The sequence below is a fragment of the Saccopteryx bilineata genome, chromosome 1 (genome assembly GCF_036850765.1).
Source record: "Saccopteryx bilineata isolate mSacBil1 chromosome 1, mSacBil1_pri_phased_curated, whole genome shotgun sequence".
NCBI classification, from domain to species: Eukaryota; Metazoa; Chordata; class Mammalia; order Chiroptera; family Emballonuridae; genus Saccopteryx; species Saccopteryx bilineata.
The window spans coordinates 316,930,511-316,946,205 of record NC_089490.1 but is presented as its reverse complement, the minus strand read 5'-3'; the positions used below and the strand labels follow the sequence as shown (position 1 = coordinate 316,946,205).

General features: G+C 43.6%; 1 pseudogene; it reads left to right on the top strand.

Annotated features, from left to right (window-relative positions):
- Positions 1-2,440: 2,440 nt before the first annotated feature.
- Positions 2,441-9,097, top strand: LOC136319543 (m7GpppN-mRNA hydrolase-like; annotated as a pseudogene).
- Positions 9,098-15,695: the final 6,598 nt, after the last annotated feature.

Genomic DNA, 15,695 nt, shown 5'->3' with positions numbered 1-15,695 from the left:
GAGGGATAGACAGGGATAGAGAAAGATGAGAAGCATCAATCATTAGTTTTTCATTGCGTGTTGCAACACCTTAGTTGTTCATTGATTGCTTTCTCATATGTGCCTTGACCATGGGCCTTCAGCAGACCGAGTAACCCCTTGCTGGAGCCAGCAACCTTGGGTTCAAGCTGGTGGGCTTTTTGCTCAAACCAGATGAGCCCGCACTCAAGCTGGCGACCTCGGGGTCTTGAACCTGGGTCCTCTGCATCCCAGGCCAATGCTCTATCCACTGCGCCATTGCCTGGTCAGGCACATATTACAACAATTTCTATTTGACTATTTGGTTTTTTCTGCTACAGTGTGAGATTCATGAAAGGAAGGACATTTTTTTTTGTATTTTCACTATATTTTCATAGCAAAGAAGCAAAGAATAAAAGATAATAATATCCACGGATGTAAAGATGCAGTTAAAGGGCACCTTCGTATATCAAAAGGTGAGGAGAGTCTGAGATATGTTCTTCTCTCTCTGGAAGAAAGTGCTGGTCATTGGGAGTCTCAGATTATGGATCCTTCAGGGGATCCCACTGCTCTTGGCATAATATGACAGGTAAGACCAATGCATTCCGAAAACCTAGGTTAGTGCCTGGCATATAGTGGATGATCATTAAGTACTTATTGGATGAATAAGCAAATAGATGGATGAATGCTTGCTAAGAGGACTCCAAGTATAAAACCTTTACAGCAGATAATTCAGAAGTAGGAAAGAAAATATAAAAAGACTCACTGTGCACTTCCAAAATGCTGTGTACTCACTAACTCCCCTTCTCATCTCTTCTCTGGAGTGGCAGCAATCCCTATTTCATTTACAAAAAGAGAAAATAAGGAACAGAGGACTGAAGTGATTTCCCTATGGCCTCATGGTTAGTGAGTACACTGTGGGTAACTCACTGGAGAAGGAAGATCATCAAGATTTCAAGATCCTTATACCCCATTCCAAATGTGAGGACTCTGCATTGCTAATACACACCTGAATCTTCCCAAGGTTCTAAGCTAGGCTAGTTCAGATTCAAATATCCAGAGACCTGTATTTAATAACTTTAAAATCAATTGTATATCAAAGGGAAAAGAGAAAATGGCTTTGTGCTGAGGGGTGCATTCCTAAGGCTGCCAGCAGGTGGAAGCACAGGGCACCCAGGTGGCTTTTCTTTCTTACCTGCTGTTTGCCTCAGGTAATGCACAATATTTCCAGGACCTTCTCAAACAAGTCCCTGCTATTTAAAGGGGCTTAATGGCAAGTGGAGTTAGTTGGGTTGGGCAGCTTTGGGTGTTCTGCACATTCTCTGGGAGGCCCTGATCTGGTTTCACGTTCAAGACTAGTAAAGAAGAAGAAAAGTCTCAAAGAGGAAAATCCACAGGATGAACAAATGTCAACTTTTCTACAAAATAAAGAAATATCAAGAGTTGAAAAAAAAATAATACCCAAAAAGTATGAAGATGTGGTAGATCAATTTCATAAACTGTGGATGGGTAAGCCAGAATCTCATACTGATATCTCTCTGTGTGTGTCTTTCTCTCTCTCTCAATCTCTCTCACTCTTTCTCTCTGCTAAAAGAAAGTCCTGGCCATGAAGAGCTTATATTATAGATCTGTCTGTGGCCCCTGACTGCCCTCATGAAGCATCACAACTGGCAGGGCACTCAGTGACTGTTCTCCTGTTCACCTCTCCATTCTCCCCTTCTCCCTGTCCTTTCTGACCCCGTGATCTAGCCAGACAGAGATGGTCTGCAGGTCCCTGAGGCTGCCACGCTCTCACCTGAGGACTTCCCATGCGCTCCTGCTTCTTCCCACTCTCTCTCCCCACGGCATTCCCGGGCTACCCCTCCTCACTCTGTAGGTCTCAGCGAGGACATCCCCTCCTGCAGGAAGCCCTTTCTCACCAGCCAGAGCTGGGGAGGGGCCCCTGCTGTGTGCCCCCTCAGACTCTGCAGCACAACTTCCTGCTCACTTTCCTGTGTTTCCCTTAATGCTGTGACCTTAAGGGCATGGTTGTGCGCCCTCGCTGCTCACAATCTAAACCTGCAAGTCCTTTCCTCTTGCTAGTAAATACCATATTTCCCCATGTATAAGAAGCTCCCATGTATAAGACACACCTTAATTTTGGAGCCTGAAATTTGAAAAAAAAAATACATTACATAAAGTTATTGAGCTCAAGTTTTATTCATCATAAAATTCATATAACTCCTCATCACTGTCCAAACTCCCATCCATTAGCATGTCTTCATCTGTGTATGATGATGAATCACTATGTTCATTTATTGCCTCGTCCTCAGTTCCATCAATGGTGTTTGAAATGCCACATCCATTGTATGAAACGCACCCAGTTTTTAGACCCCAAATTTTTTGAAAAAGGGTATGTCTTACACATGGAGAAATAAGGTACTAGGAAAAAGATCCTTTCCTGATGGACCCTGTGGATGGTCTCATCCTCGCCTCTTTGCTGGCGAAGTGGTCCAGTGCCCTGAGCTGTATCTGAGTATCTGTTCCTGGGTAATGAGGCACCTCCTAAGGGCCTCTTTTACTCCCCACTACTCTCCTCCTTACAAAATTACCTGTTCTCTATCTCTTGCTCCCAGGGTCTTGTGCTGGCCTCTTCTTAGCAGGACCCTGGGACAATTCTAGCTGCCTGGATAGGAGGGAGAGTGAAGTGGGTGGCTCATCTGGTGGCAGACAGGAGGGAAAACATTCTAGGACTGAGCAGTGCCAAGCCCATCTGCTCTGCAGCGGGGCCTTGTGTCCTGGAATACGACCAGATGAAGACGGTGGGTCACTTCTGGGCCGATCCCACTGCATCAAGCTCATCAGAGGCACTGCATCCAGTTTGCACAGGTAACAGGACTCACCCTAAGCGTCCAGCAGTCTGCATGAGTGGGGTGGGCAATGGCATCCTATGAGGAGTTAAGCTGAGCTTAACTCAGGGCCAGGAATGAAGTGAGGCTTTGAAGGTCACTCCGGGCCTCATCCTCTAACTTCCCTCACACTGCCAGATCCAAAGAATCGTTCAAGTGGCAGCATATGATGACCTCCCATCACTCTCTACCCACAACCATGCACCGGAGCTCCCGGGCTACCCTGCAGTCTGTCATGAGCAACGTTCTTCTTCAGCAGGTGAGAGTTCATGTTGGGCTCAGAATTACATTGGGGGTCCTGCTCCATGTTATAGAGAAGTTCCCTTTGGCTCCAGGTGCTCACTCATCAATGCATTTATCCTCCTACTCCTCCATCTATTTGTTCATCTGCTGATATGTCTGCTATCCATCTGTTCATCCAGATGCCAGAGTTTTCTTCTATGGAATCCATCCATGCGTCCATCCACATACCAATATCTCGAGCCAGTCAGTCGCTCTGTCCTGCTTTTCCCGCTGTTTCTTCATCCATCTGCCTGTATGGGTACCATTTACCACCCATCCATCCATCCACACACCAATATCTCGAGCCAGTCAGTCGCTCTGTCCTGCTTTGCCGCTGTTGCTTCATCCATCTGCCTGTATTGGTATCCATTTACCACCCATCCATCCACTTACCATTCACTTTTAAGCCCATCTGTCTATCACCTGTTCACTCATCAATGTTCATCTATCCATTCATTTTCTCTTGTTATTACTCAGTCAGCAAACATTTATATGGAATTTGCTAAGTGTTAGATTCTTAGAACAGCAAGAAAAACAATCTTCATAGTTAATATTTATTAAGCAATTCCTAATTGTCCGGCACTATGCTAAGTGCTTTTAACTATATCCACTCATTGCTACCTCACAACAGCATTTGAGGCAGGTGCTCACACCACAGATGAAAACACTGAGGCCCAGACAGGTGAAATAACAGACAGAGTTGTTATTTGAGTTCAGGCTATGAAGTGTTAGAGCCTGTGCCACTTACCAGTCACCCTTCTTACCCCTGCACTGGGCCAGGCCCCACAGCTGAGCGGTGAGCAAAGCATATGGAGCCCCTACCTTCATGGGATAGCTCCTTTGCTGTCCCCTCCCTGGGAACATCAGGGTCAGCGCAGTGTTTGAACTCACTGAGAGGAAGCAGAGGGAGAGTGGTTGGCCACTCCAGCTCTGTGGGCACAGTTATGATCACTGGGAGACCCTGCACAAGTCACTGCTCCATCCGAGTCTCAGTGTCCACATCATAATGGGTACAACACCCCATTTCTCAAGACCTAGGAAACTGCCAATTTAAGATACACCATCTTTAAACCATCAGGAAATTTAAAACACTATTAAAGTATATACAATGTTTTCTCTCTACTTGAAAATTTTATTTTATAGTTTTTGAAAGAGCTCTGAGATTTGTTTGGATATAGATTTCTTTTATAAATAATGTATTATACTCTCAAGTATACACATTGGAATATATAATTGAAATACATTAGTTATCATAGTCCTAAAACTACTTACACTTTACGGTCCAATTTTTTGTATAATGGTTGACTTAGGGTCATCAATGCCCTTATTTTTCCACCAAATATCATTTTATATTCTATCAAGAGAAAGGATCAATGAAGTATAGCCCTTGGGCCTAATTGAGCCCTCTACCTATCTTTATAAATAGCGCATTATTGGAACACAGCCATACTCACTGGTTTACAGGTTGTGTATGGCTGCTTTCATGTTATAATGGTAGTGCTGAGTGGTTGCATCTGACCCTGTATTGCTTGAAAAGCCAAAAATATTCCTTATCTGGCCCTTTAAAGAAAAATTTTGGTGACCTCTTATCCAGAGCATGAAATTGCAGCATTTCTTTCAAGCACTGCACTTAGTTGTTGGTTTGCACAAAAATCTGGATTTGTGGGCATCCCTGGAATGGTGAATATCACATTAGGGCTCCACTGCTCTGTTCCAAGCCATCCTGCATACATAGTAACTTTTCAATTCCCAATTATTCTTTTTGACAACATTTTATTTGTTTAACTTTAGGATTTATTTTAGAGAGAGAGAAAAAAAAAAGGATGTGGGTAGAGAGATAAATTTGTTGTTCCACTTATTATGCATTCATTGGTTGATTCTTGTATATGCCCTCACTGAGGATCAAACTCACCAACCAGCTAACCTATACAAGCAAGGATGAACACATTTTAAACAGCGCCTGTACTGCACATGTGCAGTAACCACTATGCACAAAACTTAATTGATTTGACCGTATGAACAGCTGTACCAGAGTTTGCATGAGATCAGGCAATGACAATGATATCACACCAGTGAGATCCTACTGATTATAAGATGCATCCTCATTTCAGGTCCATTAAAATGAGAAGAACAAATGTACATCTTTGAATGGATGAAAGACTGCAGCAGAGCTTCCTGATGTAGTTGAAGGCTCGGGTGTTTAAATGAGATGATGTGTGTGACCCTGAGCCATGTTTGATGCTCAGTAACTGTTAGCTGTCAGTCTGTAATGTTGTTGAGGTGAATGTGGTGGAGGAGCCATCGCTTCTACAGGTGAGACCTGGAGACACCCCTCTCTGCTTGGATACAATGGAGCAGGTGAGAAATTCTTTGAAAGTATCAGGTGAATCTCCCTGGTGACTGACTTGCCAGGGCCATCTCATCCAGCTGCAATTTGAACAAGAGTGGTCCACCTCTCCTGCTCTCTCTCTCTCTTGATGTGAGTCAGAGGCACCCAGAGGCCCAGAGAGCCTGGAGAGTCACTAGCCCATCCTGCCCTTCCCTCTCTGCCTCCAGCTTGTGAATTAAATACCTTAGATTCCAGCAGAGGAGGTGCTGTCACCCTGAGCAAGGTTGAAAATGTGATAGGTCCTCCCCAAGGTGACAGACCTAGTAAGCAGTCAGGCCAGAAAGTGACTTCACCCTTCTGAGCCTAGCCTTCCTGAGCTGTAAATGGAGGGCGATGGGAACTTGTTGGGTCATGAGGGTTCACTAAGAAATGGATGGCACTTTGGAGACTCCGTGAGACGAGGCAAGGACGCTGAATGCGGATGATGACCACTTCCCTCTCCCGCGGCAAAGCCTGCCTACTGCAGACATGTGTTTACTGAGGACCCACCTGTCAGCCCTGGTCAGTCATGTGATTGTGTCTCCGGACTTGCCTTGTGATGCTGGACCCAGACTGACAGCCGGGGTCTGGGACCAGTACCTGCAGGAGAGCACAGTAAGGCTTGGCCTGGCTCGGCCCTTGCTGGGGCAGAAACTGCAGGCTTGTCATCTCAGGAATAGACCCACCTGCTCTGGCGATTCAAGGATATTGCGACATGTTTGGGTTCTGCTTACCAAAATTGGTGTCCCTCTCCTTTTTTTTTTTTTTTTGTATTTTTCTGAAGTTGGAAACTGGGAGGCAGTCAGACAGACTCCCGCATGCGCCCGACCGGGATCCACCCGGCTTGCCCACCAGGAGGCGATGCTCTGCCCCTCTGGGGCGTCGCTCTGTTGCAACCAGAGCCATTCTAGCGCCTGAGGCAGAGGCCACAGAGCCATCCCCAGCGCCCGGGCCAACTTTGCTCCAATGGAGCCTTGGCTGCCGGAGGGGAAGAGAGAGACAGAGAGGAAGGAGAGGGGTAGGGAGTGGAGAAGCAGATGGGCGCCTCTGCTGTGTGCCCTGGCCGGGAATCGAACCCAGGACTCCTGCACGCCAGGCCAATGCTCTACCACTGAGCCAACAGGCCAGGGTCTGTCCCTCTCCTCTTATTGAAAGTTCCACATCTGCCCTGGCCGATTGGCTCAGCGGTAGAGCGTCGGCCTGGCGTGCAGGAGTCCCGGGTTCGATTCCTGGCCAGGGCACACAGGAGAGGCGCCCATCTGCTTCTCCACCCTTCCCCCTCTCCTTCTTCTCTGTCTCTCTCTTCCCCTCCCACAGCGAGTCTCCATTGGAGCAAAGATGGCCCGGGCGCTGGGGATGGGTCTGTGGCCTCTGCCTCAGGCGCTAGAATGGCTCTGGACGCAACAGAGCGACGCCCCAGAGGGGCAAAGCATCGCCCCCTAGTGGGCATGCCGGGTGGATTCTGTCAGGCGCATGTGGGAGTCTGTCTGACTGCCTCCCCATTTCTGGCTTCGGAAAAATGAAAAAAAAAAAAAAAAAAAAAAAAGAAAGTTCCACACCAATAGCCTGCTTCTGCCCACAGAAATCAGGATCAAGGAGGACGAAAATACACCTGCTCGCCGTAAGTATAAGGAAGCATTTATACTAAGCATTTATTAAGCATCAGCTGTATGCTCAGTCTTGGATAAGGTGCTGTGAGTCCCCAGGGAGAAGGAATTTATAATGCGGTTGAATCTAGTTTTTCATATTCTCTCTTTCTTATCCATAAGCTCTTTTTTAAATAAACTCATTCTCAGTTCCTCATCTTATGATTCTCATCCTGAAGGACCAGGTCACATGCAGGCACTTGAGGTCCAGGGATTGTCAGTGTCTAGAATATATCCTCCAGCCCTCCAGCCCACTCTCTTAGCGCCTCCCTGGCTCCTGACCCCTGTGTCTGTCTGCAGTGTTGAGTGATGTGGAGCAACTCTGAGTGGCCTGAATAGGGAGCTGGGCTGGGAGTCAGAAGGGCTGGGCCTTTCCTGCTGGACGGGCCTTGTGAGGTCAGGTTCTGCCCTGGGATCCCCCACGTGGTGGACTCTGGTCATTTAGGATTGTTCTCTTCATTTCAGCTGTCAGTTGATTTTCAAGGAGGTGCTTCATGCTCAGAGCAGAGGAAGCAATTTTAGCAGACATAGGGGAAGAGCTGATACAAACTTGGTGGGCTTGGGACGAAGCGGGTGAGACAAGCCTCTGCTGCTCTCCAGTGGCCAGAGTCTCCATGCTGTACCCTCGTCCCAAGCAGCATCTTGGACAACCTCTGAGGCCCATTTATTTAGTACATTTCCAGCACAGAGAGCTATTTCATTGTGTTTGCAGAATAAACTCGCCCATTGGTTTTACTTGAATTTCTACATGCAGAACACACAAGGATGACCTTGGTGTAGGAGAAGGGGCTTTGCTCAAGTTATCTTCAGTTGTGTCCAATTTTGTTGCCTCAGAGTGAAGATGTGGAGAGAGTTTTGGATGACTGGAAGGAATAGAAACTGGCAATATCAACATATGGTGCAATTATTCTTGATGAGACACTTGAAAATGTACTGCCAGTTTGAAAATGTACTACCAGTTCGAGGGTCCTAGCCAAATCACACTGGGCCGTTCACAGTGGAAAAGTAAATAAGAAGGAGCTGCTCAGGGTTTACCGCCAGAGTAGGCTTTTAAGGCCCTGGTTTTCATTGTAACTATTTTTTTTTTTGTAACAAGAATTACATAGAAGTTTAAATCAATGACCAGCTTGCTCATTTGTGCATCATTCCAGGAATTCCAAGATAAAAAATGTAACCTGAGAACCTGAGGAGAGATTCAGAACATTGTGTGATTCTCCATAGAGAAATCACCATGTCACAGAAATGAAATAACCCCAAATTTAAACTTGGTTTGGCTCCTCATAACTTTATAATGGCTATTCCTTTTGTCAGACCATTAATGGACTGGCTTTCTGGATAATTTGGAGATTCCTCAGGCTGTGACAATGAACTTTCTTCAGCTGGTAGCACATCAGATAAACACACTGTGGGAATGGAGTCAAACCAAATTCCACCACAGTCAGTAATTATTTCCTGATGGTTCTTTTGGTGACCAGTGGGTATAAAGCACATGTGACCAAGCAGCAAAAGTCATATAATAGTCTGTCTGAAATGTCTGATCTTTTAAAAGCAAAGAATCAAAGTCTTGAGGAGACATGGCAGAAAACAGTATTGAGACTTGCCTAAGCAAATAGCAAGAACAAGTTGGGTCCACAGGCAGCCAGCCAAGCAGCAGAATCTCTTTATGAAATATGGGAAAACAAAACAAAGCAAAACAAAAGAAAACAAAAAAAATTCTTTATCCATGAAAACTTCAAGATAATTTTGAAAGAGATACTACATGTGACATATCTGTCTCTGGTGAAGACCATGTTTTAGAATATGTGGAGGGACAGTCTGGGGCATGAAATGGACATTGCAAGTTCCCCTCTTCATCCAGAGCCTTATTGAGTTTCATGCTTGACCATAACGCCATAATGAAAATCTTGGGCTTTTGATAGCATCAAATAATTAACAGAAGTCTAAAAGCTGGGGTCTGTTTTGTAAAAATGGAAGGAGGCAATGGTGTTTCTGAAGAAATTGTTCTCTGTACAAGAGAGAGCAGAAATAAACATGAATTTGAACTGTAAATGCTGTTATAAACTTTTCTACAGATATACCATTTCAGTGTTTGTCTAATAAATTTAAGTGCTTCTTTGCCAGGATTTTTTTTTCTCTGATTGTAGTTTTTATTTTATATTCTGATGAAGAAAATAGTATTTGAGTTATCAAGTAGCCAAGTCACTGGGGATGCTCTATCCACACACTTCAGTGATTACAAGAATAGTCACCTTATATTGAAATGTTTAAAGAATTTAAATACACAATTATTAAAAGAACGTAAAAGCTGAAATTTCACAGAAGTCAAGAAGCTTGTTCATCTGCCTTGGTGATATTATATGCATTTCTTTGCTTCTATCCACTTAGGTCAGGGGTTGGGAACCTATGGCTCGCAAGCCAGATGTGGCTCTTTTGATGGCTGCATCTGGCTTGCAGACAAATCTTTAATAAAAAAAAATAACATTAAAAATATAAAACATTCTAATGTGTTACAATCCATTCATTTCCTACTGCTCATGTTCATGGTTGCGGGTGGCTGGAGCCAATCACAGCTGTCTTCTGGGACAACACCAAATTTTTATTGGTTAATGCCTAACGTACATGGGTCCTTGTATGGCTCTCACAGAATTACATTTTAAAATATGTGGCGTTCATGGCTCTCTCAGCCAAAAAGGTTCCCGACCCCTGACTTAGGTTCTCTCATCCTCCTGTGCTTGGAGTGTGGTTGAAAGGATTTATTTAGAGCAGTGGTGGAATTCAGCTGGTTCGCACTGGTTCAGCAGAACAGATACCTAATTTTTTTCTGAGTTCAGTGAACCGGTTGTTAAAATGGCACTTATAATCAGGGTTCTCTTGAGGTGAGTGCCTGGGCAGCCGGCCAATGTGGAAATTACAAATTTACATTCCTTACTCTTTTTTAATGTTCATCTGCACAGCAGTGTATTCTAAGTGCCTAGAGTAATGCCCATTTCATTCATAGGTAAAAAAAATTGCAAGTGAGTTTACCAAGCAGTATGGAAATACCTTAAATAACAGTTTTATTGTTTTTTGTTAGGTATTATTTTATATTTTTATTAATATTTTAAAACTTTCTTATAATCTAGTTTTGTATACCTCTTTTATTGTTCTTATTTAAGTATTAAATGCATGAAATAATAAACTACCTTTTGGTATATATATATTTTTTATACTTAAAATGGTCATTAGGGCAGAGATCCAGTTGTTAAATTATTTGAATCCCACCACTGATTTAGAGCCAGCATCAACTACACACTGTTCATGTTTAAAATGACCTGTTAGCACTTCATGAAGGGACACAACCCTCGGCCTGGAGGAGGACTGGGAGGGTGGGTGTTCTAATTTGGTGTTGGGCTGAATGAAGGCAGTCCCTTTCCCTGTGAGACCACTGGAGAGAGGGGAGCAGGGAGCACGGAGAAATTGCTGTGGTCACGTCTTCGCCACGCGGCCAGAACCCTCTGTGTTGTACAATGATTTTGTTCTCGTGAACAAAATCTCATGTAATACATTGTCCTGTATTACAGTTCTGTAAATGCGTATGGAATACTGACAATACTAGGTTTCATATTGCATTTCAGTGTTGATCTCAGGAAACCAATGTTCTATTTGGTTCCATTTCATGGTAGAGACTGAGCTGCTGGAGGCCCTGGATGTGGAGTGAGAGTAGAAGGGGTGTGCAGGTCACCCAAGTACAACTAAGCATCTGTCTAGGAGAGGATCTGAACATGAAAGGGACAATATAACTCTTTACTAGGAATATATTTTGCTCTTTCAGGATTCTTAAATCCAAGTGAGGAAGGCAGTGCCCATTTGAAGAAGGATTTTGGCTACAGTTGAGAACAATCACTGGGGCTGTAAGGGGACTTTGGTGTTTGGGCTGCTCTGACCTCAGTGCAGGTATTTCTCTGTGGGGGAGGGGAGCATGAGCATATGCATGTGGGTACATCTGCTATGTGGATTTTAAATTTTTTGTTACATGATGTATCTACAAAATATACGTCTGTTTATTGTAGAAATCTTTATTCTTTATAAATAGCTTACTTAGTAGTTCTGTGTCACCTTATGGGACCGTCAAAAGAAATGCTACTGTAATTAATCACCTTCTCATTCTTACTTTAGCTTTCTTTGCGGGGGGTGGGGGAGATAGAAATATATAGAGAGAGGGATAGATAGGGACAGACAGAAAGGGAGATAGATGAGAAACATCATCTCATAGTTATGTCACCTTAGTTTTTCATTGACTGCTTTCTCATATGTGTCTTGACCAGGGGGCTCCAGCTGGGCCAGTGACCCGTTGCTCAAGCCAGAGACCTTGGGCTCAAGTCAGTGACCTTTGAGCTCAAGCTAGTGACTTTGGGCTTCAAGCCAGCAATCTTTGGCCTCAAGCCAGTTATCAGGGGTCATGTCCATGATCCCATGCTCAAGCTGGTGAGCCTGTGCTCAAACCAGGGATCTTCGGGTTTCAAACCTGAATTCTCAGCATCCCAGGTCAGTGTTCTATCCACTGTGCCATTGCCTGGTCAGGCTTTGCTTTAACTTTTAAATGGCCTGATTTTGAAGAAGAAATTCTACTTATTAGTAAAAGTGTCACCCTCTTGATGCTAAGCAAGATAATTCACAATTGCAGCATTGCATTTAGAATTAGGTTATTTAGGCCTTGCCAATTTGCTCTGTAGTAGCGCATCAACCTAGTGTGTGGATGTCCTGGGTTCAATTCACAACCAGGACACACAAGAGAATCACCCATCTGCTTCTCCACTGCTCCCCTCTCACTTCTCTCTCTCTCTCCCCTCCTTCCTGTAGGCTGAATTAGAGTGAGTTCACCCAAGATGCTGAGGATGGCTCTGTGGCCTCCGCCTCAGGTGCTAAGAAAAGCTCAGTAGCTGAACAATGAACGGAGCAACGCCCCAGATGGGCAGAGCATCAACTCCTAGTGGGCTTGCCAGGTGGGTCTGGTGGGGTGCATGCAGAAATCTGTCTCTGTCACCCCTCCTTTCACTGAATTAAAAAAAAAAGAATTAGGTTATTTACAATCCTGCATCTTTCAATGTAGCAGATGTGAACACTTCTGTAAATATATTTATAAATATATATATTGGTATACATATATACAGCATTTTAATTACAACTTGCAGTCAGTATTATACTATATTAGTTTCAGATTACCACAGAGTGGTTATAAAATCATGTGCTTCACAGACGGGTCTCCCCACTGTGTTAAGCACCAACCTGGCCTCATTCATATTGATCTTGGTAATACTGAGCATATTCCCTGTGCTGTAATTTGCATCTCTGTGACTATTTTGTAACTACCAATTTGTCCTCCTTAATCCTTCACCTTTTTCACCAGCCCCACCCCCTTCCTTCTAACAGCTGTCAGTCTGTTCTCTTTATCTAAGAGTATGTTTGTTTTGTTTGTGTGTTTATTTTGTTAGATTCCTCATATAAGTGAAATTGGTATTTGTCTTTCTCTAACTTATTTCACTTACATAATAGCTCTAGGTCCACCCATGCAGTCACAAAAGGTAAGAGTTTTTAAGAATGAATTCATTACATGATTGTGTTTGGAAGCCCTTACTGTTCTCTCCAGAAATACAGCTGCTTTGTTTTGGTCCCCTGGTGCATATTTATGGTTAGTTCTAGCATTCCAGACTTCTGTCAATTATTAAAGATACAAAAACTGCATTTCTGTGACAGGTGAGTGATTTTTCACTTGTTTGTTGTCATCTAGAAACCATTTAATTTTTAGTAATTTTGTTGTTAGGGGCGAGGGTGTCCCTGGGCCCACCTGGTTCCCTGCCTCCCAGCTGAAAGCCAAGAGTAGGCTCAATGGGCAGAGCTTGATGCAGCACCCTGCTGGCCTGTGATCTCCTCCCCAAGTGCTGGCATTCTCAGCCCTCCCCAGAATCTTCCCGTGGAAACCTCTCACTAGGACTACAGTGTATCCTAAATTTGGCAGGAGCAAAGAACTGTGGCTGAGCAATGCATTGCTCACTGGTTCCTTTCTTTGTATCCTTTCCTCATTTTGTTTCTATATAGACCCCTGCACATTTTGATGTCTCTGGGAAATCATTCTGACAGCAACACAATAGCTTATAGATTAACAAACTGTTAAGAGTTGAAGAGACCCTAGAAATCGCTTAATGCCGGGATCTGTAACCTCCACTGCGCTTCAGTGCCTAACACCCCCGCCCCATAAATATGCAATTTTTTTTTACTTAAGCTTGTTTCTGGGGCTTTGGGACTATAGCTTTTATCAAATGTCCAAACATGTCAGTGACTCAGAAAAGTTTAAGAAACACGTACTTAACAGAAACGTGACTTGAAGGGGGTGGTGAACACACATTACGTTGTACAGAAGATATGTTTGGCCTTGTGCACCTGAAAGCTGTATAATTTTGTTAACTAGTGTTGCCCCTAATAAATTCCATAAAAGGAGAGGGAAATTCATGCTTATCGATTCCAATTTCTTTTCAGATGAAGAATCAAGCTTCAAGAAATGAAAGTAATTACCAAGGTCACTCAGGTAATGTTAGTGTCCCAAGGAAACAGGTACGGTGCCTTTTTAATATTTTGAAATCTATTACGTGTCTCCACATGTTGATTTCTAAATGCCATTCTCCACCAAACTGAATCCAACTCTGAAGAAACAGCTGATTCCAGGGCAGAGTGAGGAAAAGTGTTAAATGCCCTTGAAAGATCTTGTGAAAAAAGCAAGACTTTCAGAGAATGATGAGAACACGGCTAAAAAAAATAGGACATGGGGATGTGAAGTACAGCACAGGAAATACAGTCAATAATATTGTGATAACTATGTATAGTGCCAATTAGGTACTGAAACTATCAGGGGAACACTATATGAAGTATACGATTGTCCAACCACTGGGTTGTACACCTGAAACTAATACAAATCATATTGAGTGTAAAGTGTAATTGAAAAAAAATTAAAAACATAAATATGTAATACTAGAAAAAAGACAAAAAGGATATATAAAATTAATAATAAACAGTAATTATTTCTGGAAAACAAAGGAAATAGGAGCTAGCTTGAATGTACTTCAACCTACTGAATGTGGGACAATTTGAGCATCATGAATGAATAATGATAAACACAGATTATAACAATGAATTTTTAAAAAGAATGGACAAATACATACTTAATCTTAAAAATTTAAATATAACAGTAGGGTGGGGATGACAATTCTTCTTGACAGTGGTATGTGAACTAACACTCATACCAGTAATGAAATTAGGAAAATCTGCCTGACCTGTGGTGGCGCAGTGGATAAAGCGTCGACCTGGAAATGCTGAGGTCGCCGGTTCAAAACCCTAGGCTTGCCTGGCCAAGGCACATATGGGAGTTGATGCTTCCAGCTCCTCCCCCTTCTCTCTCTCTGTCTCTCCTCTCTCTCTCCCTCTCTGTCTCTCCCTCTCCTCTCTAAAATGAATAAATAAAAAAATTAAAAAAAAAAAAAGAAATTAGGAAAATCACCATTTTGCAACCATTTAGACAGAACTATCTATAGACGTTGAAATCACTGGATGAAAGCTTGTGGAGAGCAGAATATTTACAGTCTCAAAGTACCCTTGGATTTTTCTCCTTACAAAAGCATAAACATAGTACCTCTACAATGGGGAAATCTAAAGACATCACCCTAACAAAATGATCAAAGTTAATATCACCAGTTATGGGATAAAATGACATGGTATATTTCTTGGTGCAAGACACTGAGGACATAATATCTCTTATGTGGTATCCTTATTAAAGAGACATCTTCCGATCTAACCTCAAAGAAACAAGAAGAAAAATGCAAATTAAGGAACATTCTAGCCACCACTGACCTGTACTCTTAAAAAATGTCATTGTCGGCCCTGGCCGGTTGGCTCAGCGGTAGAGCGTCGGCCTAGCGTGCGGAGGACCCGGGTTCGATTCCCGGCCAGGGCACACAGGAGAAGCGCCCATTTGCTTCTCCACCCCTCCGCCGCGCTTTCCTCTCTGTCTCTCTCTTCCCCTCCCACAGCCAAGGCTCCATTGGAGCAAAGATGGCCCGGGCGCTGGGGATGGCTCTGTGGCCTCTGCCTCAGGCGCTAGAGTGGCTCTGGTCGCAACATGGCGACGCCCAGGATGGGCAGAGCATCGCCCCCTGGTGGGCAGAGCTTCGCCCCTGGTGGGCGTGCCGGGTGGATCCCGGTCGGGCGCATGCGGGAGTCTGTCTGACTGTCTCTCCCTGTTTCCAGCTTCAGAAAAATGAAAAAAAAAAAATGTCATTGTCATAAGAGATAAAGAAAGGATGAGGAACTGTTCTAGATTTAAGGGATTAATGAGACAGGCCACTAAAGGCAATATGTGATCCTTGGTTGGGAAAAAGTGCTATAAATGACTATTTTCAGGGGAATTTTTAAACTTTATGGATGGATTTTATATTAGATAATGGTATTACTTTAATTTTAGGCTTCTTGAGTTTCATGATTATGCTG